This window comes from Manis javanica, chromosome 2, assembly GCF_040802235.1.
Source record: "Manis javanica isolate MJ-LG chromosome 2, MJ_LKY, whole genome shotgun sequence".
NCBI classification, from domain to species: Eukaryota; Metazoa; Chordata; class Mammalia; order Pholidota; family Manidae; genus Manis; species Manis javanica.
In genome coordinates, this window is record NC_133157.1 from 114,695,398 (window position 1) to 114,721,053 (window position 25,656).

Consider the following 25,656-nt stretch of genomic DNA (forward strand, 5'->3'; position numbering starts at 1 on the left):
TAATGTACACTTCAAACTTAGAAATTCTTAAATTCCCACTAGATTCTAAGCTCTCTGAGGGCAGGACTCTGGTTTTGTTTTCCTCTGTATGTTTAGCTGAGCTGTATGCCTTGTATGTAGTTTAGTACTTGTATTTTTGAAAGGAGATTTCTTTTTGAGTTAGTTGCACATTCCTTAAGAATTATTCCTCTGGTGAATACAATATAAATAGATCTGAAAGTTGGAAAAAACCTCAATCTGATAGTAAAATTTTAATATACAATCTATGCAGTATATCAAGGGGTGTTTCTTGAATATATTGACTTAACCATTGATTTTCACTAAGCCATAGTGATATGGCAGAGAATTAATTCTATGAAATCAAATGTTATATGTCTTTTTCTTTTACACTGAAGCCAAAGGAGAAACTTCTTCACAGCTTCAGTCAGAAATTTCATCAGATGGTCAAGAAAATGCTATTAGCATAAATACAGCTCAGCCAGAAAGCATTATAGTGGCTCCCGGAGATCCACCTAAAAACTCCCTTGTCAGCTGTGACTCCCAGGCCCTGAATATGTTAGCTGATCTAGCATTGAGTGCTGCTGCCTCCCCCACACCATCATCTGAGCCCAGAAACCTTCCCTGCCCCTCTGGACTGCCCCCAAGTGAGGTTTTGCCTTCTAAACAATATTCTTCGCATGGTACATCTGACCATGAATATCACAGAGGAGCCAAAAGTCAAAAAGGTGGCCGTTACCTAAGCCCTCTGCTGATAAGAGTAATCCACCGTCGGACTCCACTGTCGACCAGGAAGAAGGCAGCTTGGTTCCTACCACTCAGGCCCCTGTTGGCACCCACGTGGCTCTTCCTGAGGAAACACTGAAAAGGCCTGATGCAAGCCAGAGCTCTTTTGTTGTGGTGGAACATTCCTATGCCCTACTTCTTGCAAAACATTCAAAGAAGCATCTACAGCAGAGAGTAGCAGGCCCTGCCTTTGTTAAGAATGGCACAAAAGGCCCCGAAGCAGGAACCCCAGTGGGAAAAGTAATGCCCTTTCGGCACCAGCAGAACACCTCCCCTCTGCAAAAGCTTTCTGAGGACCCATTTCTCCAGTGCAAGAGCAGATTGCTGTCCTCCAGCCTGAGAGATTTTTACTGCTCTCATACTGTGTTCAGCTGTGATGGCTCCTTTAAGGTCACTTTTACATGTGAATCAGAATATGTATTCAGTTTAGACAGCAAGTACACCAACAACCCACTGGGGAAGGTGGTGGTCAGAGCATTACATGGGTAAGTGGTGGTGCGTACATGGGTACATAGGTGGGTGGTAGTGCGGGTAAGACTAGTCATCACGTGGGTGAGTGGTGATGTGAATGAGGCGGCAGTCAGAGTGTCACGTGGGTGGACAGTGGTGCAGGTGAGGCGGTAGAGCATTACATGCATTAAATAGAGGTGCAACTGGATATAACCGTGTTGAGTAAATGTTGTGTTGGGGGTTACTTGTGCTGAGCTTTGGAGAAGCAGAAAGCGTGTGTAAGTCCAGTAACTTGTATTAATATCAAGTTGTTTGATTTACCGTCAGCCATTGTCTGTGATAGCATGGAGAACTTCTGCAAGGTAACTTCAGCCTTGTGAGTGGCTTTCCATTTTGAGATGCCCCTCTGTAAACCTTTGCAATCTGTACCAGTCACAGTTCTACCACTTACAAGTCCTGTGATGAAAAAGGAGTCAGAACTCCGATTCTCAGTGCTCTTTTCTGTCTCTGAAAAATGGGTGGATTTGGTTTATTGTAACTGTTAAGTCAACTTCTTTTTACCTTATTGTTGCATAGTTGTATTATTTTTAAAATAAAAACATTTAAAATCAAGGTTAACAAAAAAGGGACTTGGCTTAAGATACTTGACTAACCAGTCATTGTCAGTGATCATTGTATGTTCTTTCTTTAAAACCACAGGCCCTGGAACACTGATTTACTGATAATGTAGAAGAAGTGAAGCTCATACTTCAAAGGTGGATGGCTCATTTTACAGCAGTCAGAGCAAACTCATAGAGTCATCTAGAAAAGTGATGGAGCACAGAAGCCCCACGAAGTTTGTCTCTATAAATAGCACATTAGACTCTTTGGAAGTCGGTGTGTTGGAGGAACTCCCTGGTGCGGAGAGGTGTAACCCACTGTTGGAGACTGACGAGACTCCCAGAGGTCACACTGCCATAGTGTCCTTCCCTGACACTCACTCTTTGCTTCCTTTCATTAAACCACCACCTGCGAGAGGCTTGGAACTGTGGGTGCACAATGAGCCAAAAGAAGGTTTTGCAGGAGAGGGTCACTCAGATACCCCGGAAAGCCAGAATTTCATCTATTCCTGTAGTAACGAGGTAAGTAAATCTGAATACTGTAAATGCTGATGTTATTTGTGAAGAAATTTTCATTTGATTTTTGTGTATAAAAATCACATTCAAAACAAGACATTGGTTTCTTTTAGGAAAGTGGATTCCCTATTAATGTAAAGGATTATAATGCTAAAAACTTAATTTCCATAAGTGTTGCACTGGATTGTCTGCAGGTGGAGCTTGTCTTTCATCCTGATTGAAGAAGCAGAAGTAGAAAAATACTGTGGGGGACAGGTAATCTGAGAGGCGACCATAGTGTCACTCAGTGTATAATTTGGGACAAGTTATTTGTTTCCTCTGAGTTTATATTCTTATCTTTTAAAAGAAGTGAATAATATCTGTTATGTCTTACCTAGAGTAGGTTTTAAGAATCAACTCTGATAATAAATATTAGAAATCTTTGATGAATCTTAAAATTGAGTATGTTAGAATTATTTTTGAAAACATACTGGAACAGTAAATAAAATGCCAGGTCTCTTATAGATCTGTAGTTAAATATTTGTAAATATGGAAAATATGCTTTGCTCCTTTCCATTGTTCTCAGCTTATGTTCAGCCAGGACAGATAATCAGATTTTAGCTGGAGCAAATAAAAAAGTTGTATCAAAATTCTAAGTACAAGAACTGACAGAATAGCCACCTTGTTAAGCATTTGGCCTAGCATTGTTCCACGATAATTTTGCACGGGTTTGGACATCTACAGTGCCTGTTCTTATGTTGAATAGACAGTGTGTCTATACCTGGCGTTACATGGGGATTTGCAGGTCTGTGTGAGCCCCGGTGGGTGGGGAGGGTCTTTGACCCCCTCCAGAAGCAGATAATACAGTGCTGCAAGCTGAGAGTGGCTGGAACCCTCCATTTACCTCAGCTCCATCAGTTCCCACAACTCAAGGAGGCAAGGGCCATTCTTGTCCATCTCCTAGATGAGTGACTGCAGCACAGAGAAGCATGAAAATTGCCTGAGGTTGTGTAGTCAGTCAACTTATCTAGCCAAGATTCAGATCTAGAATCAAATCCTGTGTCTGTATGTATATACACATGTAAGTGTTTGTGTGTACATATGTATACAGATATGTACGTGTGGTTATTTTTTGTGAGGATGTGTTCATAAATTTCTTTTGATTTTAAAAAAGGTACATTAAAACCTAGGTAAGAATCACTGCCTCAGAATAAGAAAATATTTAGTAGTTAGGCAGACTTCAGTTACTATCTGTATGTATACTAGTTTCTTATATTTTTTTTGTGATATATAATTAGCTATCACCAAGTCTAATTTCAGAAATAGTTTTTGCAAATGTGAAATAAAGTATTAAGAAGTAGAAAGTAAGGAACAAAACAGCAGCAAACTCACAGAACCCAAGAATGAACTAACAGTTACCAAAGGGCAAGGGGTTGGGGAGGATGGGTGGGAATGGAGGGATAAGGGGGGAAAAGGGGCAAGACGAGTAGCACACATAATGTTGAGGGGAGGGCACGGGGAACACAGTATAACACAAAGACAAGTAATGATTCTATAGCATCTTACTACACTGATGGATGGTGAGTGTAAAGGAGTATGTGAGGGGGACTTGATAATAGGGGGAGTCTAGTAACCATAATGTTCAAGTAGTTGTACATTAATGAAATCAAAAAATAAATAAAAAATACAGTTAAAAAAAAAAGAAGTAGAAAGAGTATTAAAATCCATGCTCCCTAATGATATCTTAGCATAGACTTACAAAGACCTTTCTGTTGTCTTGGATATTGTGCCTGCACTTTGAAGGTGAGTGCACACATGTGCCACCCCCTGCCTCCCAGGGGCAGACTCAGATATGAAGAGAATGCCATATGATAGGCACTAGAAACCAAAGGCAGGTTGCTTTAGTTGTATGTTTACTTTAGCAATTCTTTTAAATGATCAGACTTTATTTTAGAAACATTTCACTTCACCTATATGAAAACATATCAATATAAACATACCAATGTGATCACAATTTGTATTTCCCAAAGACCACAAGCATGGTGAGATTCAGTACTATGACCAAACATTGGAGCCACAGTGTGGTAAGGAGAGTGACAGGAAAGTTTTCACAAAGACTCTTGCCATCAAGACTTTGCTATGCTTTATGTCTGGCCATTCATATTCTCTTAAAACTCTGAGTCTCACTTCTGCCCTGACAGTTCCTTGGGTCGGTGTGTTTCTTTGGTTAAGACAGAAATGTTTTAATGAGATTTGAAAAAGAGGTCCTAACCTCTAATATGATTGCCCCAAAACATGGCATGATAACTAACCATAATAACCAACCAGAACTTACAGATGTGTGGTTAATTGTATGATCAGTCCATTTCACCATGCTTTGGACGAGACCATGCCAGAGCATCTTATCAAAATTGTCAGGAGTGTTTTTGTTAACGTTGAAACTGAATCCTTCCTGTTAGTGGTTAAATCAGCCCCTCTGGTTTAGTTTCTAATGAAGACTGCACTGTACTATTTCTATTGCCCTGTTGATAGGAGGCATTATAATGAGAGAAAGTGATTATCTCTACTTATAAGCAAAGAAGATAGCTAAGGGGGTAGGAACCTTTATTTACCAGAGTGGATATTAACACTTTGGGAAACTGCTTATCTGTGTCTTCTGAGTACAAGAAATAGTGATTAATTTACTATTTTCTCATGGGAAAGTTCTAGATGACAGTGTGTATAGTCTAAATGAAAGCTGGTGTTTAAAATAAGTTACACTTTGCTTTTAAAATCATCTTTTAATCTTACTAAAAACAGTAAAAAATGAGTACTTTTCCTCCAGTGTAGCATTTCTGACTTAAGCAGTGTTGTTTAGCAAACAGGCTCCTCTTTCAAGTCTTTAAATTGTCAGTGGTCTAGCCACTTTTCTTCCCAAAGGTCCATTTAAAAAAAAAAAAGCTGTGCAAGTAACAGAGTTTTGGAGCTTTCATCGTGTGTATATTTAAGGAAACCAGATTATTTAGGGAGGTATTCTTAGCCTATCCAAAAGGATCTGCTTGATCTCCACCCTGTGATATTCTTATAGATATGAAGATTCAAAAGAACAAACTAAAATCAACCCTTGGCTATAACTGTTCTTCACATATGTAAATGTTAGTTTACATAACTCTTGATTTTTTTTTTTTCCACATTCGTTAATTTAGGTAATTGGGGGGAAAGCCAAACAGGAATCATCAGATAAACTGGAGACTCCTAGCCTTGTGCCTTTTGGTATTGGAAGTACCCAAACTAATGAACCATCTCTTCCCGGTGAAGATACAGCCTTAGAGCCACTTGATAGCACAAGAGTGACTTCTTACAATGGTGTCCCACAAGTAACATTCACCAAGACTCATGATGGGATCAGCAGTCAGCCAGTGATTTGTCAGAGTCTGTGTACAGCACCCTTGAAAGCAAAGTTGGTGTTTTCCAAGCAACAATGCAAACAAAACCAGGTGCTTCACAAGGCCTAATCCAGCATAGCGGCCTCATAAACAACAGAGTCCCAGCCTTCCCTGGAAGGAAAGGATGATACAGGGTATGTAATGATTAATCTGGATCCAGTTACCCTGACTTTTGGGAAAAATACCTATGTCCCAATACCGACAGAGTTGATGAAGCAAGTAGCCCCTGCTATGAGTCTTTGACATCCTGGATCCACTTTTGAAAAGGCACAGACCCTTAGGGACATGCCGTCTCTAGCGATGTCAGGACAGAAAGACCCTAAGTGCCTTTGTTCCTCCTCAGTGAGCAGAGTGGCCCCTGCTGAGGAATTGTGTTCCTTACAGAAGGAGACTCCTGATCCAGGCTCATCATCGCCATCTGGTAATTCAGTGGTGAATGAGGCACTGTCATTAGGCAAAAGTTCTCAGTTATTCATCACCCCTAGAAGAAGTGAAACTTTCTCAGGAATTTTCCCTTCAGACTCAGAGTCTCTTCAGCGTATCTCCAGAAGGGGTTACAGAGCCATCACCAATTGAAGAGGTAGTCTCATCAGCCTCTGTGTCCTTGGAAAAAAACTACGCACTTACTCGCATTCCTCCAATAAGTGCTACACCCCATGGTGCTTCAGAACTCAAGGATGAGGTTGGCCTCAGCAGTGAAAAGAGGAATTTTGAATCATGCAGTTCATTTAGCAAACAAACCAGCCTGTCTTTGAACACAGAGGAGGTCAGCTTTATAGCTGTCAGAGGAAGATTCGGACATCAATCTAACTCTCACAATATCACCACTGACAAGTCCCAGGGAAGAAATGCCAGCAGGTGAAATAGAGCAACATCAGGAGGCCCCACTTTTCAACTTAGACCTTCAGGAAATGACTGAAGAAATAATTGAGTCAGAAGAGGTGACTTTAAGAGCAAACAGAGAAGGGAATTCCACAGTTATACATCAGTGCATCCTACAGTGTCAGAGAAAGCAGTAGAAAATGAGAGAGAAAGTGGTAACTTACAAACTGTTACTCTAGTACTTTCTAAAGACACTTCTGCCCTTCAGATTACCGAGGAAGTTAATGTTACCTCAGATTTTCCCTTTGGCTCCTTAATTGAAGAAGTGCCACCAGCTTCTAGTCCTGACCCCCAGGTACCAGTAGAAGTATGCCAAGTACCATCTCAGGCTGTGTCTCCATGTAGCTTACAACTTCCTGATACACAGTATGAGAATTGGGACAAATTCTCCCAGATAGAGGCAGGAGATTTGGCCATAACAGAAGAAGATAATTCTTTTGTGGGTCCTCCCCACCCGGGGGGCCAAGGTCACTTACCTTGGATTCAGCAAATGCAACTTTGTGCTGAAATGCCTCTCATACTGAATCGTCATCATGGAAGGGAAGATAGATGCTCAACCCTTCCTAGTAAGGTAACTGAGGACATTATCCCCAGTGAGTGTGACGAGAGCTTCTTCCCCTCAGACAAGGCACCATGCTGTGATAGAGAGTTCGACCAGCCTGCCTTGGCAGCCAGTTCCACACATGAGTTCAGGCCTTCTCTAGAGAAATGGGTAACATCAGGAAATCCACTGCAGTCAGTGTACAAAACAGAAACTTGGTCTTAAAACGTCTTGGAGACCAGTGAGCCTCCATCGAGTCCTAGAAAGATTATTGAAAATAAGTCTGTGGCTGACACATTTAGTTCCACAACTGTCCCAGATGGTATAGAGAATGTGTCCTTCGAACAGGAGACTAGCCCTAAAAGTATTAAGAAAAGATTCCTTTGCAGTGATTTGAAAACAAATGAAGGCAGTTACATGCAAACTCAGTCCTTGAGCTTTGACTCCGTTGATGGAGCAGATGTTCTACAGGCACACTTGTGTTCAGAGATCCCCAGACTTGATTGGTCCTCAGGTAGCACTCCATTAGCCCATTTTACAAGACCCATAAACATAGAGCTAGGGTTCCAAACACAGGAAATACCAGTAGGCAGAGTGGGCAGTTTGCTTAAGAACAGTGAAACTAAAGCTGAGTTACATGAAAAACACAGAGATCTGGGAGGTGCTGGCTCTTAGTCAAACACTGCATCTCCAAAAGGGGAACAAGAAACAATGCTGCAGGATCTGTCACCATGTGGCACAATAAATCTGTTAAATGGTGGGCTTTTTCCATGTGTGTAGCTGCTGATTCTTATCTACATACAGCAGTCACCAGTGACAATACCAGTGTGGAGCCTCTTGCTTCTTTTGTTCCCTGGCCTCGTTCCTCTCTTGTTTGTGGAATTTCTAAAGAGCAGATGGGAAATAAAAGCACTGGTGAGCGGCTCAGGACCAAGGAGCACTCAGAAGTCCTGAGTGGAGACATGGATGTCAATGTGAATCCTGACATTCATTATGAACCACTTTCTGGAGACTCTGATCAAGAGCCTTGCAGTGACTGCAGAAATCCCAAAGTGGATGAGGATAACCCCTGCACTTTGCGATGTATTCGCACCAAGAAAAAAGAAGATGCTTATGACTCTTTCCCAAGCCTAACCACTAATGATAACAAGGATTGGGGCTGCTCAAATCAAGTTCCAGGGTTAGAGACAAGCATTCCTCCCAGAAACTGGTCTATTGGATTAAAGAAAGAAGATAAATGTGTGCCATGTTACATCCAAATCCGAGATCTCCATGGCATCCACAGGACTTAAGCTAACTTCACAGTAACTAAAGAGCTCAAAGATACCACGAGAACATTTCACAGCTCGAGGAGGCACTCCAGTTACACTGCAAAGTATGACTTGCTCAGGTTCTGGACAAATACTTGTCAGGTGGTAGATAACCTCACCCAGAGTACTTTAGATCTGGAATATCTGCGTTTTGCACATAAACTAAAACAAATGGTGAAGAGTGGAGATTCTCAGCATTCTGACTTTTCCAGTAACGTCTTTCCAGAAGAGTTGCCCCTCCCGATCACTGCTGGAGCTTTTCCTTTAACAAAACAACCTGAGACCCCTGTTCTACATCCTGCATCCCGGAGCTGGAGTCCCCTTATAGTAACAGTTACACACTCAGATGCTGGACAGCAGGGTCAGCACATGAGAGACCTCACATCCAGCAATTTGGACAGTCCTTCCTTTTGGAAAGAGAGGTGTGGTCACAGTACACAGCATCTTTCAAATTCTGAAAGAAATCAGGCTGTTTCATTCCATCTCACCAAGCTGAAATATAAGAGCCCTTTGAAAGAATCCCAGAGCAGTATTTCACTTATTCTCAGCAAATATGCTGAACTTAATATGGTGGTAATGAATCGCAGCCAAGTCATTTCCAAGATAAAGAGTCCAGTATGTTTTCTGGAGAAGCCACACCTCAAGAGATATATTCATCTTTGCGAAGAAGGCCAGCCTCCTATGAAGACATGATTACAGACTTGTGCACCAGTCTGCATGCCAAGCTGAAGAGTGTGGTCAGAGAGGCTTGTAAACGGACCTTCCTGTTCTACCTCGTGGAGACAGAAGACAAGTCATTCTTTGTAAGAACAAAGGTGAAGTGCCGTATTTTCTTATACTTCATATTCTTTTGATTGCCATCTAATTTTAGTTTACTTTAGAAGTAATAACTGTGGCATTTTTGGCCTCGGAAAGAATCATGATACCAAGTGGCATTTGAATTTCACAGCTGTCTTTATCTGCATACACAATATTATACTGTATTTGTACTATATCTGAAGATGTGTATGGTGTTCCAGAGTTAGTATGGTGACTAATTTTCATAAAGTTACCAGTGTAGACAAACTCTTACTCAAATGTGAACAAAGCCTTCCAAAGGTAAAATTCAGATTTTTAAAAAGTTATTACCTGTGTTCCCCCATTAGTATGTACGGTTGAGAGGGGCCTCTTTTGGTTTGGGATGTACTTTTTAATTTGAATATTAGGATCACTGATGTTCTGGTGAGAACACAGTGTTATATATAAATGATTTAACCATGGTAAAATTCTAATTTGGTGGGAGTCAGAATCTGTCTTCATTTCTTCGTTAGCTTCCTTATTTTATCCTCTATTTTGGGAAAAGACAGCATTCTCTCTCTCTTTGCACTTTTAAGATAGAATTTCAGGTTTATATAAAGGCTGCAGAAATGGCACCCTTTGCCCATATACCCCCACTGTTCACTTTCCTGAGCAATTTGAAAATGGTGGTATTCATGGAGTCCCACCACCCCTTACAACATGTCACCTTCAGGCTATGAGACTGCGGCTACTGTGCCAAGATGGTGATGTTTGTGTTACCTGAGGGAAGGGGCACTTCTGTATGGCCACAGCCCTGTGAGCTAGCTTTCCTGAAGCCAGGACTGAGCACGCAGGCAGGGTGCTCATCAGGTTCCAGGCACCACTGTCTTTCTGCGCTTCACATGTTCTCCTGGCTTGTCCTTTCCATTGTCTCTCAGTTCCCATCAGTTTGGGATAGTTCTTCTGTCATTTCTTATCATTTGTGACTTTGCCAGTTTTGAAGACTGTAAGCTAATTATTTGATAGGATTTCCTTCAGTTTGTGTTCATCTGTGACTTCCTTGGGATTTCTGCATTTTAGGTGAGAATACCCAGATAGAATGATCTCGCTCAGTGCATTCTATTGGGAGGCACACGATGTTGATTTGTCCCATTCCTGGTGTATTATTAGCCTTTTTCACTTGGTTAAGATTGTTTCTGCCAAGTTCCTCCAATGTAAAGTTAAGTAGTAAGCATGTTTAGTTACCCCCAGGTGGGAAGAAGGTACAACAGGACATGTGAATATACTGTTCCTCATCAGACTTTGACCCACCAGATTTAACATCCATTGGTTGTTCTTGCCTGAGTCAGTTATGACAGTGATGATTGCCGAACGATGACATTCTAATTCCATCATTCCTTGTGCATTTTATTAGCTGGTAGGGTAGAGCTTTCCCTTCCCTCCCATTTACTTACTTACATCGGTGACAACCCATGTTCCATATTATTTTACTCACTTACCACCTGATCCTTTACTATTTTAATGCTCAGATTGTACCAGACCCAGCTAGGGGATGCCCCTTTCGGCTGGCTCTGTGTCCTTTTCACAAGTCCCCAGAGTTCTTTGGCTGCCTCCTTCCTCTGTGGTGCAGCATAGTACCACAGGTACATCTCCCTCCTGGCCCCAGTCTTAAAGGCAGTGTTTCACTGGGGAGCCGTGGTCCTTTCAGAGAAGACTAGCACTTGGAATAGAGATCTGGGCAGTGGGTGAACTCAGTGCCACTCTCTGTCACTGGTCTAGGTCCTCCCAGGAAGCAGAGCTGGAAAATGTTTGTTCGTATGTATGGGTGCACACGTGCATATGTATCTGTGTTTATGTTTAAAAAACAAGCAGGTGCACACATCCCCAATTCCAGCCCTTCGCCATCAGGTCATAGCCTACTTTGCCTTCTCCAACAGTCAGAAAGTGGCTACCATAACACCAAATGTGCCTGCTGCTTGGCTTGCTCCCCCACCCCATGTGTAACTCCACTCTAGGTACAGTGCGCAGCCCACAGCCCTGCTCTGTCACAGGGGAGGGAAGCCGTCCCACAACACCTGCCCTCTTCCTCCTCTTCTTTTTGGTACCTGTTTTCCATCCCCAGTGTGCGCAGGTGAGCAGAAATGTGGCCTTTATGACCTGGTCTTTGCATTCTAACGGGACAGGAAAAACACTGATAAAGAAGTACACAAATAAATGTGAGATTCACGCTGTCGTTAGTTTCATTGTGCAGGGCTTCCACACTGGTTCGAGGGCAATAGGCCAAACGGCTTCAAGGGAGGCCAAGGACCTTTTCTTTGATGAAGTGACACCAATCTCATACATGAGGTGTGGACAGCTACCTGAGAAGCCTTTGCTCTTGAGTCACGTGGCTGCTCTCCACACACTTAGTTGATGCTTGCGTAAGGCCGGTGTTAGGGCCAGAGTGCCTGTCACTGACATGTCCGTAATCCCCAAAGGCTGCGGAAGATGCCTGTGCCTCTGCTGTGAGCGCCTCAAGGAGCACTGGGTTCTGCGGAATGCCGGTCCACTGGGAGGCTGGCTTGCAGGCAGTTCTCAGTTGGGGAAGCCGACAGAACTGCTCAGATGCCACCCTGCTGGCTGCAAGTCTGCTGTGACAGGAGCTCAGCACTGCGAGTGAAGCAGAAGGGGTCTGCGGAGGTTTCCCAGCAGGGCAGTGTGCCTGGGGCACAGCATTTACTGTCAAGAAACAAGTCTGTCCATGATGGCTGAGGGCTCCTATTTTGTATCTTTTAAAAATGATTTTAAAGTTTTCCAAACTTAAGCAATCTTATCTTTTGTGTAGCTGATTATTTTTCCTGTCAAAGATCCTTTTGGTTCTCCAAGGTTCTTCCAAAATGGTTGCCAGATTTGTCTCCCCAACCCCCAGCCCCAGTTGTCTTTGTTCCAGTTTCCATGCCCTCTCTGTAAGCTGTGTTGTTGAATGGGAGAGCATTAAACGGCCTTCAGTCTTTTCCTCCAAAACTAACCTCCTTCCACCTGTTGCTGGTTCTCATGCTTTTTTGGGGCCCCTGTTTTTGTGGTGGGGTATGAAGGGAGGTTCTGGGTGGTGGGAATTGCCTACCTGGTGGGAAAGCTTTGCCAAACTTGAACCTGGGACATGAGCCCCTGGCGCTCTTTGGGAGGGAGCCCCTCTGCCCTGTAACCCTAGGCCAGTTCCTGCTGCTATACCCTGCAAGGAAATGGGGGTGCTCCCAACCTCACAGGGTTGCTGTGAGGAATCCCAAAGCCATGTGGTTGTCAAAATAAAAGGAATGTGAATTCCAGGGGCATGTGCACTGGTGTTTGAATGTTTGACTGGGGAGTGTTATGTCACGGGTCCCCCAAACACTGGTGTCTGGGGTTCCTTTGAGTGTCTCTTTTCCTCAGCCCTGGTAGGAGAACCAACGTGAATTTGCTTCTCTGATACTTGTAACAGAGGAGTGTGTGGGATCATTGGAATTGGAAGGGGGATGGAAGAGGCTCAGGGGTCTGCCTCAGCTGAGTCAGGACCAGGGCCCGGACCCTGGACCACAGGACGAGAACACTGCCTATGCCATAAACAATAAGGTTTATCATCCTTGCATATAGCTAACTGTTCTTCAGGCTCTAATTAAAAAACAAGTGTGTGTGTGTGTGTGTGTATGTATGTGAGTGCATGCGCACTCATCTCGCCTTTGAGATACAGGATCTTGAAGACTGAAACAAACACACAGAGATGGGAGCACTGAAGATGGGGCTGCCTCGCTGGACAGTTGGGGAATGGAATGAGCAGCAGTGCATGGTGGGTAAGGGGGCAGGTGGGCTGGCTTGAGGTGGGGGCTGCAGCCAGACCCTGGGGAACAGGCTGAGGAGCATAGCAGGTCACCTGTGAGAGGTTTCCTCCCCTGCTGCCCCCAGGAGCCAGCCCCCTACTGCTGCCCAGACCTTCTTGGCTGCAGCCCCTCATGGCCCCTCTGTGAGCTGGAGGCTCTGAAGTTGTTCCCCAGACTGAGGGCGGGCGTGCCCCACCTTGGAGGAGCTAGGAGACTGGACCTGTCAGTGGTTGCTCCACCCATTCTGAGGTCAAGCAGAACTGTCCTTTGAATTGAGTTTGGGACACTGCTGTGTGCCTGTAAAAAATTAGACCCATTTGAGGCACCCTGTCTCAGCTCTGAGTTTCCAGACTCCCTTGTCCTGATTCTGAGAGATCATCTGCTCCACGGGCCCATGCAGCTACCTGGAAATGAAGGCCCAGGCTGGGTAAGGGAACAGTCGGTCTTGGAATAAGAAGCTGACTCGTCAGTGGTGCCAGACTGACATGGGGGCAGCCGGGGAGTTGAAGGGTCACCTGGACTCAGGATTCAGAAACACATCATTTTTCAGCATGGTCTGTAACCAGCCCCATGCTCTGGGTGTCACTTAATGGTGGACTTCTGCTTCCTCCTTCATGAAATGGGTTTTTCTTGCTTTTAGGGATATTTTTGCTTTTGGTGATGGTGCTTTTGTATCTTGTACTAGCTTGTGCCAAGTCAGTGGTTCTCAGCTCAGGATGGAGAGGCAGAGCTGGCTTACCTGGGGGTTATTGCAAAATACCGGCTCCTTCCCTGCCCTTTATCCCGGCATGGGTGGTGGGTGAGTGAGAAAGCACATTGGTTTGTGCCCAGTGGGGGGAGTAGGGCTAGGTCACTGAGGTGGGGCTGCTGTATGGATGGATTTTCTTACCTTTCTCCCCTTTGACATTTCAGCAAGTCACTCTGGTCCCCCATGACCCTTCCACACTGCTGCCTCAGGGACTGGCCAAGTGTCTCTGAGTGCCAGACACATTGAGGGGAGGTTCTGGGTGGTGACCAGTGTGCTGGGGACACTGGAGAAGAAGGGAAGGGATCATGTGAGTCCTACAGGTCTGAGCTGAGATGGGGATGGGCTGGCGAGGTGTGGGATCAGATAAGAAAATGGACCCAGGCAACTACCAGACCCCGAGTTGGGCATCTGAGGGGCATGGAGTGACAAACGCTCCCTCTGCATCCAGGATGGTGGGTTTCCCTCTGGCAGGTCCCCACCTCTTAGAGACACAGGTCACAGAAGTCTGGGTTTCCAAATTAGTGAGTTGTAAATGCCGAGGTGATGCAACATGAAGTTTTTCTAGGCTTTGTGTGGAAATGAGAAAAACTAAGACTTTTTGTCTAAATGTATTCCCTTTTTTAAATTTTGAGAAAATGTTCTTACTATATTTTCTATGACAAATGGCGTTTCTTTCATGAAGCTACTGTGATGGCAGATGATAGTTTTCTGGGTTCCTTTTTTCATGTTCTTACTCTGAAAAATGGACAGTCCTACCAGCACCCTAAATTGATTTTGACAGCTAACTGTCGCCCAAATGTCTGGAGCCACTGCTCCTGTCTGTGGAGTGTAAAATCAATTTTCTTTTCTTTATAAAAATACTTTTTTTTTTTTTGGTGTCTCTGGAAAAATATGTGGCTCATAAATGGGAAGAGTAAACTCCAAGTTCAGGAGTGATGTTTCCTCTGGAGGATAGGAAGGGATTGGGGAGGGACAAGACGCTCTCAACCGACACCTTCACAACGGGTTTCTTAATCTGGTCAAGAGCTGCACAGATCTAGCTATTTGATTCTCCATATCTTCGTATGTCTAAAATATGTTAGACTTAAAATTATGCATGCAATATGTGGACCATTAGAGCTCACAGAGGGCCAGAGAAATGTAGGCATGAACAGACCAGGGAGGAAGGTGGTCTGGCTGCTATTAGAGGTGGGCCATTTGAGGCTATCACTGAAGAGTCCTTCCCGAGGCCACAGGGCAAGAAGAAAGCCATAGAAAGTTCTCTACTTATTGGCCCAGGAGAACAAAAAGCGAGTCTGAGGGTCTGGGAGAGAAAGTGACTCACTTCGGCTCTGGGAGGAGAGAGGGCCTCGGATGGACTTTGAGGGCTCAAGATGCTGCCACTCCGGTGGTGCCTCCTGTCACATGTGGGGCTGGTTTCAGGTGGAGGTTGCTGGGCTACTTCTCCTGGGTAGCTGTTGGTCGGGACCCACAGGGTGGAATGTCTTCTGGAAGCCAGCAGCCCTGAGTTGTCACGAAGTCCTCCTTGCCCCTGATCCTCTTCAGGAGATAGAGAGATGGCTTCCGTGTTGACTCACAACACCTTGCAGACCTTTGAGGTTATATTCCCCCCGGGTCCCAACGTGGCCTGCCCTCAACGTAGGACACTGAGAACTGGACAGTGTGTGAGCAGTGTCAGGAGCCAACTTGGCTTGAGGTCACTCCAGGGAAACCCACTTCTCTGAAAGCCACTTCGGAAGCAAGTCTGCCAAGACGAGTTCTGTAAGTGGTCAATCTGCTGGTATTTCCCAATTTACCAAAAAATTATTTAAAAAAACACTTTATAACTTTTGCAGAGATCCACATCAGAGGAGCTGTTTTACCACTTTTTGAATATTCCTCTGAAGTTTCCCTTTCCCAGCGAAGGTCTCTGCCTGTTAGTTTTCCGGAGGTGCCCTGTAATAGCTGCGGTCACCTCTTCTAACATTGCACCACAGCCTGACAAGGAGGAAAGTTCCCTGGCTTTTTTCAAATCATGTCAATGATTTGGGGAAGGAGACCGAACTCATAATGAGATTGAGGATTTGTACATGTTTCTGATGGCAAGGGTTTTATGAATTCAGATGGGCAGGTTTCTCTCTTCTAGTAGATTTCCAAGGTAGGCTAATCCTTTAGGGACCTCATGTAAGGGAATCGCATGGTATTTGTCTTTTTTTGTGGCTGGCTTATTTTATTAGCATAATGTCAAGGTTCATCTATGTTGTAACATATTACAGAATTTTCTTCCTTTTTAAGGATAAATAGTATCCCATTGTATATATGGATCACTTTGCTTGTCTGTTTATTTGTTGGTGGACACTTAGGTTTTTTTCCACATTTAAGTTATTGTGGACAATGCTGCTATAGAAATATCTCTTCAAGACCCTGCTTTCAGCTCTTTTGGGTACATACCCAGAAGTAGAATTGCTGGATAATTGGGTAATTCTATTTTATATATTTTAGGAACCACCATACTGTTTTCCATAGCGGCTGCAGCATTTCACATTCCCTCCAATAGGGCACAAGGGTTCCAGTTTCTCCACATCTTTGCCAACACTTGTTATTTTCTTTTCTCTCTTTTTTCTTCTCTGCTGAAGGTAATGCATTATTGTAGTGCCGATTGCACTACATTTTCCTAGAGATTAGTGTTATTGAGCCCATTACCTTGTGCTGTGCTTTTTTTTTCGGGCTCTTTTCCCTGTGCCTGTGTATTTAATTTTGAAAGGTTTCTTTTGAAGTTCTCTTACAGCTCACCAATCTTAGTATTTTTAAGTGTTTTTCTCTGTTTATTTTGGGTGGTTTCTATTGCTATGTCTTCAAGTTTAATCTTTTCTTCGGTAATATCTAAGCTGTAATTAATGCCATCCAGTGTATTTTTAATCTGAGACATCGTAGTTTCATGTATAGAAGTGTGATTTGGGTCCCTACTTAACATGTACAGTCTTTCCTCTGCTTTTTAAACAAATGGAATAAAGTCATCATTACCCTTTTACTGTACTTGCCTGCTAATTCTAACATGTGTCAGTTCTGCTTCAGTTTCGATGGATTGACTAGTACACATTCTGAGTCCTATTTTCTTGCTTATTTGTATGACTGATGACCTTGATGGATTGTAATTTTACCTGTTGGTTGCTGGATTGTTTCCTATTCCTGTAAACATTCTGGGGCTTTGTTCTGGGATGCAGTTAATCACTGGGGTACACTTGATGCTTTTGAGTCTTGCTTTTAAGGTGCCTTAGACAGGATTCAAACAGCTTTTAGTCTAGGGATGATTATTTCCCACCAATGAGGCATGGCTCTTCAGGGCACTCTACCTGATGCCCCATGAATCATGGACTTAACGGTGCTTCTGGCTGGCTGGTGGGAACAGGCATTAATCGTGGTCCCTGTGAGCTGAGTGTTATTCTCTCTCATCCTTTAAGGTGGCTCTTTTATTGGCCTTCAGCCGTTTCTTCACACCCATTTGATGATTAATATTCTGCAGAAATGAAGGACCCTTAAGTGGTCTTTCCACAACCTTCAGACGTCTGGGGTTTCTCTTGGTGTTGCCTTTACTCTATGTCTACTGGGCCAACTCTGACTGTGTTGGTCTCCCTGGACACTCATCTCCATCTCCATCTCAGGAAATCTGCTGCCCTTACCTGGATGCTGCCTGCCTGACCTGAAAACTGTCTCAAAGTAGTGTCTTGCCAATGGGTTTCAGCCCTGGGCAAGTTCACTATGGATTCCATGTGACCAAAGAAATTACAGTAGAATGTTCTTGGGGTGAAAGGGTCATACCCAACTTTATTTTCACAGTGGCAGGTCAATCACTAGAATCCCATCCACTCAGAGTGAGACTGCATTGCAGCAAGCTAGTTTGTGCCTCTGGGCCTGTCTACCCATGCAGCCATCTCAGTCTCTTGTCCTCAGCACTACCACCACCCCAGCCTCATCTCTGCTCACTGGCAGCGTTGCAGCAATACCATGTTGCGCAGAGCAAGGGCCTGGGCTTTTTATATAGACTCAATAACCATGTATTGCCCACACATGTTTAGTGAGCTAGCCAACCAGGGGCAGGTGAGAATCCTGGCCATAGGATCCTTCACTTTATCCACACACACAAATTATTTTTCATAGTTATTGATGGAAATGTAGCTGCCAGGGAACCCCAAAGGCCAGATTTAGGAGATGGCATCTGCACACACTAAAGAACTATAGTACTGGCTGTGTGTACAAATGTTGGACCAGATTAATATAAGATAAATATCTGGAAATTGGTTTAAAGGTAATTTTAAGAGCCTTGTGTTTATCACTTTTTGTATGCATTTAACAAAGAAACATCTTGCATACCAAACACACAAACAATAGGAGAAAAGACTCAGCAGCAGTCACTCATAAGGACCAGGAGATACATCTAGAGCTCTGGGGGAGAAGCTCAGGGTTTCTACTTTCCCACCCAGTGCTCACCATTAGATGTTAATCTCTAGGTCTAATAGAGTAAAATACCATTCTTTCCAGAAATAGGAACTAATGTTTATTATATGCATGATACTAAGAGGGAAAATGTGGAATTCTACGAAGTGCAACAAGCTCGAGACATTCCTAGGAAGGACAAAAAGTAAGATACAAAAAGTTAAGTGGCATGGTATAGCTATTAGGAAAACAGTGTGGCAAAAGAAAAAAAAAAGAAAGAAAAGAAAAAGTGTAGAAGTTCCTTAAAAATTAAAAATAGAACTACTATATGATCCAAGAATTTCTGTTCTGAGGTCTGCAAAGAGGTCTTTGCATCCCATGTGCATTGCAACATTATTCACAATAGTCAAGACATGGAAGGAACTTCTGTGTGTGTCCACTGACAGACAAATGGATTAAGAAAATGTTTTATATATACACACACAGACATAGAGACAGAGACAGAAACTATTACTCTGCCTTAAAAAAGAAGAGAATTCTTCCACTTCTAGGAATTTACCCTAAGAATGCAGCAGCCAAGTTTGAAGAAGACAGATGCACCCCTTTGTTTATCACAGCACTATTTACAATAGGTTGGCTAAGTGTCCATGAGTAGATCAATGGGTCAGAAGAGGTGGTACATATACACAATGGAATATTATTCAGCCATAAGAAAACAAATCCTACCATTTGCAGCAACATGGATGGAGGTCGAGGTTATTATGCTCAGTGAAATAAGCCAGGCAGAGAAAGACAAGTACCAAATGATTTCATTCATATGTGGAGTATAAGAACAATGAAAAACTGAAGGAACAAAACAGCAGCAGAATCACAGAACCCAAGAATGGGCTAACAGTTACCAAAGGGAAAGGAACTGTGGATAGGAAGGGAGGGATAAGGGCAGGGAAAAAGAAAGGGGGCATTACGGTTAGCATGTACAGTATTGTCCGGAGTACAGGGAGGGCTATACAACACAGAGAAGACAGGTGGTGTTTATACAGCAACTTGCTATGCTGATGGACAGTGACTGTAGTGGGGTCTGTTGGGGACTTGCTGAGGGGGGTAGCCTGGTAAACATAGTGTTCTTCATGTAATTGTAGATTAATGATAGCAAAAATATAAAAAAATAAAATAAGCCATTTGGATTGATCTATTTACAATCTTTCTCTATTTTCACTTGTGCTGGCCAAGTACAGTTCACAGAATAGTCAACATTTCCTTGAATGATGAACATTATAAGTGTGCTGTGACAAAGAGCATTTAGTCCTCCACTTAAAGACTGATCTCATTTGAACAGAAATATTTTAGAGTAGAAGATTCATTACTTTTTACCTCTTATGAATAAATCCACTAAAATTGATATAATATGGTCAGAATTTCAACACACCTGCTTCTTTTCTAACTCATTTGCAGGTATTATAAACCAACAAATAAAATTCACTTTCCCCATGCCTTGTATAACTTACTATACACCCTCAAGTTTAGCTTTTACTATGTTCTTGCATGTTCTAGCACAACCAGATATTTTTACCTTAAGACCAAACTACTCTTTTTCCCCTCTTTTTTATGTATTAGCAGCCAACTGCCTCCCCTCTTGCTTTTTAGACAACACTAAGGCTCTCAACAAAACCCTTAAGGTGGTATTTTTTCAGAAGTCCAGAATACACTGAGTCAGTTCATGTGTGTTCACCACCTTGCAATGCTACACTGGAAAAATCGCAGCTTTGTTAATTGGCTCAAAAACAGTATGGCTTGGTTTCCATTGATAAAGGTAATATGATTTAAAAAACATATATCTATATATGCACATATGTACACATTTTTATCAAGGTGGAAAAATAAAGGCTACCAATCTGTAAAGGTGTCAAAGTAAAAAATAAATAAAGCAAATATTAAAAACTACTTCATAAGAAAAAAAATTAAGTGGCAGGTTAAGTGAATGGAAATGAGGAAGGTGTAGTGAGAAAAACTAATATAAAGTATTCCAGTTCATAAAATGGAAAATCTGTATAAAGTTTTTACATTGTTTCAAAAGTAACTTATGTTTCAGTATAAATTCTAATGTACTACACACCTGTATTCTGTGTAGATTTTAGGAGCCAATGTTAAAATTTCAAATTCTGCACATGCAGTTTATCAAAGAAACACTGGTAAAATCCCAGTATTTGGAAAATTTTAAGGTTTGGTAGATATTGTAAATATCACAGTAGGTAGGTATTGGAAAGTCCTAATGAATTTACGATGAAGAAGAAACCCATTCCATAAATATTTCATTTGATTAAAAACACCAGGCTTGCTGGTAATTGTAGGTCTGCTTTTTTTATGTACCTGTATTCCTATTATGTTAATGTGTGTACGCAATTTAATTAGTAGTTTGTTAAAACCTCTACATGCTTGTGTTACTCTACAAGAAGATATGTCAAAGAAATAATCAATCTTCCCATGTTTTCTTCCATCTGCTACTTCTATAGCTTTTCTTCTTCCTTCCTAATTACAACCGTTTAGTAGAATCCATCCCTCAGATTGAAAATTACCAAGTATTATAATTCTTCCAAGTGGTAAAGATACCTCAAGACAAATTCTGGGCATAGAAGCCACAGGGAATAAATCTGCAAAGAAGTAAAAAGCTAACCTTTTCAAACAATATTGCTTCCCTCTCACTTACCAACTTTACATTTCCCTGTATGGCCCCGGAAGATAACTGGTTAGCCAGAGACGGGTAAGATTCCTCAAGGGAGGAACAACCTAAGACAGGCACAGTTGCAGGGGGGCCATCAGGTGAGAAATTGGGGATCAACAGAGGTGAGGCTTAGAATCTCACCCCCCATTTTGAGAGAAATCTGCATCCGTGGATGTTTTGTTGCCCTTGTCTAGCTTGGATTAATACTTAGTCTGTAGGCACAGACTTGATTATCTACATTTGCCCTCTTACAGCACTAAATTATGTTTTCTACCTTTATCTTGCATCTACCTACCACTTCAGCACTTTATTAAAAAAAAATAATAATAAGGGAGAAATGTGGGATTCACATGTAAATCAAGTATAAAAATCAAATGAATAATCATATCTGACTTGTTTATAGTTCATGATGCGTGATCAAAACTGAAAGTTTCTGTGATATGACTGCCCTTCCACTGTTCACCATGTAAGAACTTATTCACTATGTAAGAACTTCTTCACCATGTAAGAACTTGTTTGTTATGCTTCAGAAGATTGGAGACTGTTGAGAATTGGGCTTGGGGTTGTGTATTGATTGTGCATTGAGTCCCCTATACAGAATTATATTGTTGTTAACAACTATTTGATCAATAAATATGAGTGATGCCCTCTCAAAGAAAAAAAAAGTGTGATGATTAAAAAAAATAGGAAAGGAGAGAAAAAAAAAACCCACCAGGCTTGCATGTTGTAAATTATGAGAATATATGTTAAAAAAGAAGGTTGCAGTTTTAACAGTAATCTGTATCTATATCTTTAGCTGCTATTAAAAAAAAAAACAAAAACAGAAAATGTGAAGACTAGTATTAAGTAACCCTGCAACGCTCCCATGCTCACATTAGAAGAAAACCCAAACTGTATACATTTATAAATAAACAGGCTCTGCACCAGTAATACACAGAACTTCCTTTATACTGAAGTCTCTTTCCATTCAAAACCCAATGGAGATTTGTCCCTTGGCTTTGGGAAGGCAGGCTGTGCTCAGTGCCCTCTGACAGTCTTCATGTCATCTGTGGTGCACGCAGGGGAGACACACGCTGAAGCGTCCCCATCAACTTCGACCTGGGTCATACTGGATGCTGTAGATGCCCTTCTGTGGGTTTTGACATTCCCAGCGGAGGGGTTCTCGACGCACTCCTCATGGAGCTTGGGGAAACCCTGCAGCTCGGCTGGACTGGTGGCCTGCTGGAAAGGGGCTATGGCGGCTTGAATACAGTTGATCCACTGCTGCTTGTGGAACACATCATTGGCTTGCAGAGTGTGAGACTGGCCTGGAGAGGGGTCTTGAAAGCCAACTCTAAAGATATTTTTAGCTAGGAAAAGAAAAATTGGAAAAAAGAAAGGAAATCAGACTTAAAAACAGTTTGTGGAGATGAAGTGGTCATATAATCTTAGTGTGGGTGCTGGAATTTCTGTACATGTACACTTGTTAGGTGGATGCATTAAATAAAGCCTTGGGACCTTATTTATTAGATGCACCTACTGGTGTCAGAGCACAACTTGATGACAGCAGCAGCTATAGGACAATGGAATCTTTCATTTGTAATTTTTTGTGTAGAGACAGAATTCTTTTTTATTTTCCCTATACTATACCTTCAGTTTGTGACTAATTTGTAACTTGAAGTATGCACCTCTTTATCCCCTTCACTTATTTTGTCTAATACCCCAACCCACCATTGCAACTACCTATTCTTTGTCTGAATGAGCCTATTTCTGTTTTGTCTGTTTTTCAGATGCTGTATGATGGAAGTGAAATTATATGGTATTTGTTTTTCTCTTTTTTCACTTAGTACAATATCCTCTGGGTCCATCCATGCAGTCACAAATGGCAAGATTTAATTATTTTTCTATTGCTGAGTTATTGCACATGTATCCACATCTTCCTCATTCATTCATCTATTGATGGACACATATCTTGGCTATTGTAAATAGTGCTACAGTTAACATAGGTGTACACATATCTTTTTGAATTAGTGTTTTTGTTTTCTTCAGGTAAATATCCAGAGGTGGAATTACTGGGTAAGATGGTATTCCTCTCTGTAACTGTCTGAGGAGCCTCCACGCTGTTTCCACAGAGGCTGTACCAATTTACACTCTCACCAGCAGTGCACCACAATCTTGCCCATACTTGTTACTTGTTTTTTAATACTAGCTATTCTGACTCATGTAAAGTGATATCTCATTGCGGTTCTGACTTGCACATCCCTGATGATTAATGATGCTGAACATCTTTTCATGTGTTTGTTGGCTATCTGTACATCTTCAGAAAATTTCCATTCAGGGTCTCATTTCTTAAATCAGATTTTTTTGGGGGGGGTGTTGAATTGTTTGAATATTTAAATGTATCTTATACATTAATCTAAGACAGAATTTTTAAAGATCAAAACTAAATTCACATAGTTTCTGAGTTTGTTAATTGAAACAATTTTACAATTTGTATTTTTACCTTTATGTGAGCTCCTGAAAGCCCCTCGAAAGGACCCTCCCAGTCTCACATCTCCGTCCTGCAGATCTTCCAAGACCAGCTCTTGGATGGGGATTGGTCGTCGGTAAACTTGGTAAGAGTGACACTCATTTTGTGTAACAGGCCGAGTCAAAACCAAGATGTCTTGAAAGAAGAAAATGTAAAATTTCTGCAGAAATGAGAAACAAATACTTCCTATGTGTGGAACCCTGTGATTTTAAGTGGTTGAAATTTAGACATGATTGATTTCATCACATTTATTTGAGATTCCCCTTATAGATGACCTCAGAAAGAGGATTCTAAGGCTATGCATGTTCTGCTTGGATAGCCTGTCTAATCTCAGACTGTAAAAACTTTTTATTGGCATATAACAGTAGATGAGGTAGCAGCAGAGTAATCACTGCACCCCACAAAGACCTATCAGTAGGAACATGCGTGGAAAGACCAGGATTGTATACCAAAGTTTTCTAACAAAGTAAGGATTTAAGGAATGCAAGCTGGTAAAAATGTTAATGGTTCTACTTTGTCCCACACAAATTTCACTCTTTAAAGAACAGCAGGGACTCACAATATAAATCAGAGACGTCAGATTTCATCTTTTTCCAAAAAGAACCTCAACTTAATAATCATGCTTCTGAAAAGCAAATAATGAAAATAAAAATACCACTCATGCTTATACTCAGGTCTGGCAGGTACTTTTTCAATTAAAATTCTAAAAGTAAGTTTGCTTCCAGTCAGCCTGCTGCAGAACTCTGGTTAGTAATGCTAAAACTAGTTCCATCACTATCAACTCTTCAGAAAAATCTTCTAACGGATATGTTATTTTTTTATGAAACATGGAACTAATAATTTATTCAGAAAAACTGCTAGCCTAATTGATTTATGGTCCAAAACTAAAAAATAAAATATTATTGATTCTCCAGAGATGTTTAAGTTATCCTGTAAAGACAGAAACCAAATGTGTGCGTTATGAAAGCTGGTAACAAAGAACAAAATCCAGTAACCTTTCACTATTTGATGAGTCCATTTTACAACCTGCTTCATAATCTATTTGGAAACAAACTGGGTGGGAAAGGGAAGCAATGGCTCATTTCCTATTAGTTCTAAGATACACTTACACGTCCATTTTATTCTTCAGCTCCCCGTGGCAAAGCAATACTTTGCTCGCTTCAATTTGAGGATCCTTCTGCCTTTCATTCAGATACTCCAGTTTGTCGATGTAATACTGACATTCTGACTCTCCTTTCTTCAAGTTGATTTCGGAGAGAATTCCTTGTATTATCAATATCTAAAAATTATCAAAAAATTGATGGAGTCTTTTCAGAATAATGTAGTCAGTGTCCCTACAGGGCTAAAACACCACATCAAAATGATAGAATTTTATAGCTTGAAGGGACTCTTGAAATCAGTTAATTCAGTCAGTCCCTTCATTTTACAGATGAAGAAACAGTTTCAGCCTAAATAGGTAATTTGCCCAAAGTTCTCCAGTTAGCTAGTGGAAGTGGTAAGACCAGAATCCAGTCTTTTGATTAGAATATAAATACAGATTGTGTCCTGCCTCTTTATTACTCAGTGTGTGGTGCACGAGCATATGGGGTGCTTAAAACATCCACCAAACACCTCCTGATGCTGAGTCACTATGCATAATTGGGAGTAGCATTGCATAACTTTCTAAGACAAGCTGATGTACAAATTTGAAAAACATTAGAATCATTAGTTGGAGTACTTACAGCTTCCTGCAAAAGCTGAACATCAGGGTGGTCCTCTGGAGTATGTCTAAGAATTTCTTTTAACAGTAAAGGGTATTTGACTAGGCGACATCGGGGATTATTGAGGAAGCTCCACAGATCTAGTTTTCTGCTGAAGGGAGACTCAAGACATCGCTGGAGAAAGTCCTGGACTCCTGGATCCTGTTTCTTTTGGTCAAGAAGAGCTTTGGCTGCCAGCTGGTTACTACAGTAGCCTTCATAGGCATTCAAGCCTGGCAACTGAAGAGAGACATGAGAAAACAAAGTATGGTGAGTTCCTGCTATGGTCAGTCCATTAGTAAGCTTGTGAACATGAAACATAAAGCTCACAGCTGTTCTGGAAAGCTGACAAGCTGTGAGCATTGTCCTGCAGGTGATATTAGGGGGAGTAGAGTATTCTGGGCCAACACCACCCTTTTCTAATTTCCCTAAT

At 41.9% G+C, this 25,656-nt stretch overlaps 1 pseudogene; it reads left to right on the forward strand.

Moving 5' to 3' along the window:
- The first annotated feature begins 364 nt into the window (after positions 1 to 364).
- Positions 365 to 25,377, forward strand: LOC140847813 (protein TASOR 2-like; annotated as a pseudogene).
- The last annotated feature ends 279 nt before the right edge of the window (positions 25,378 to 25,656 follow it).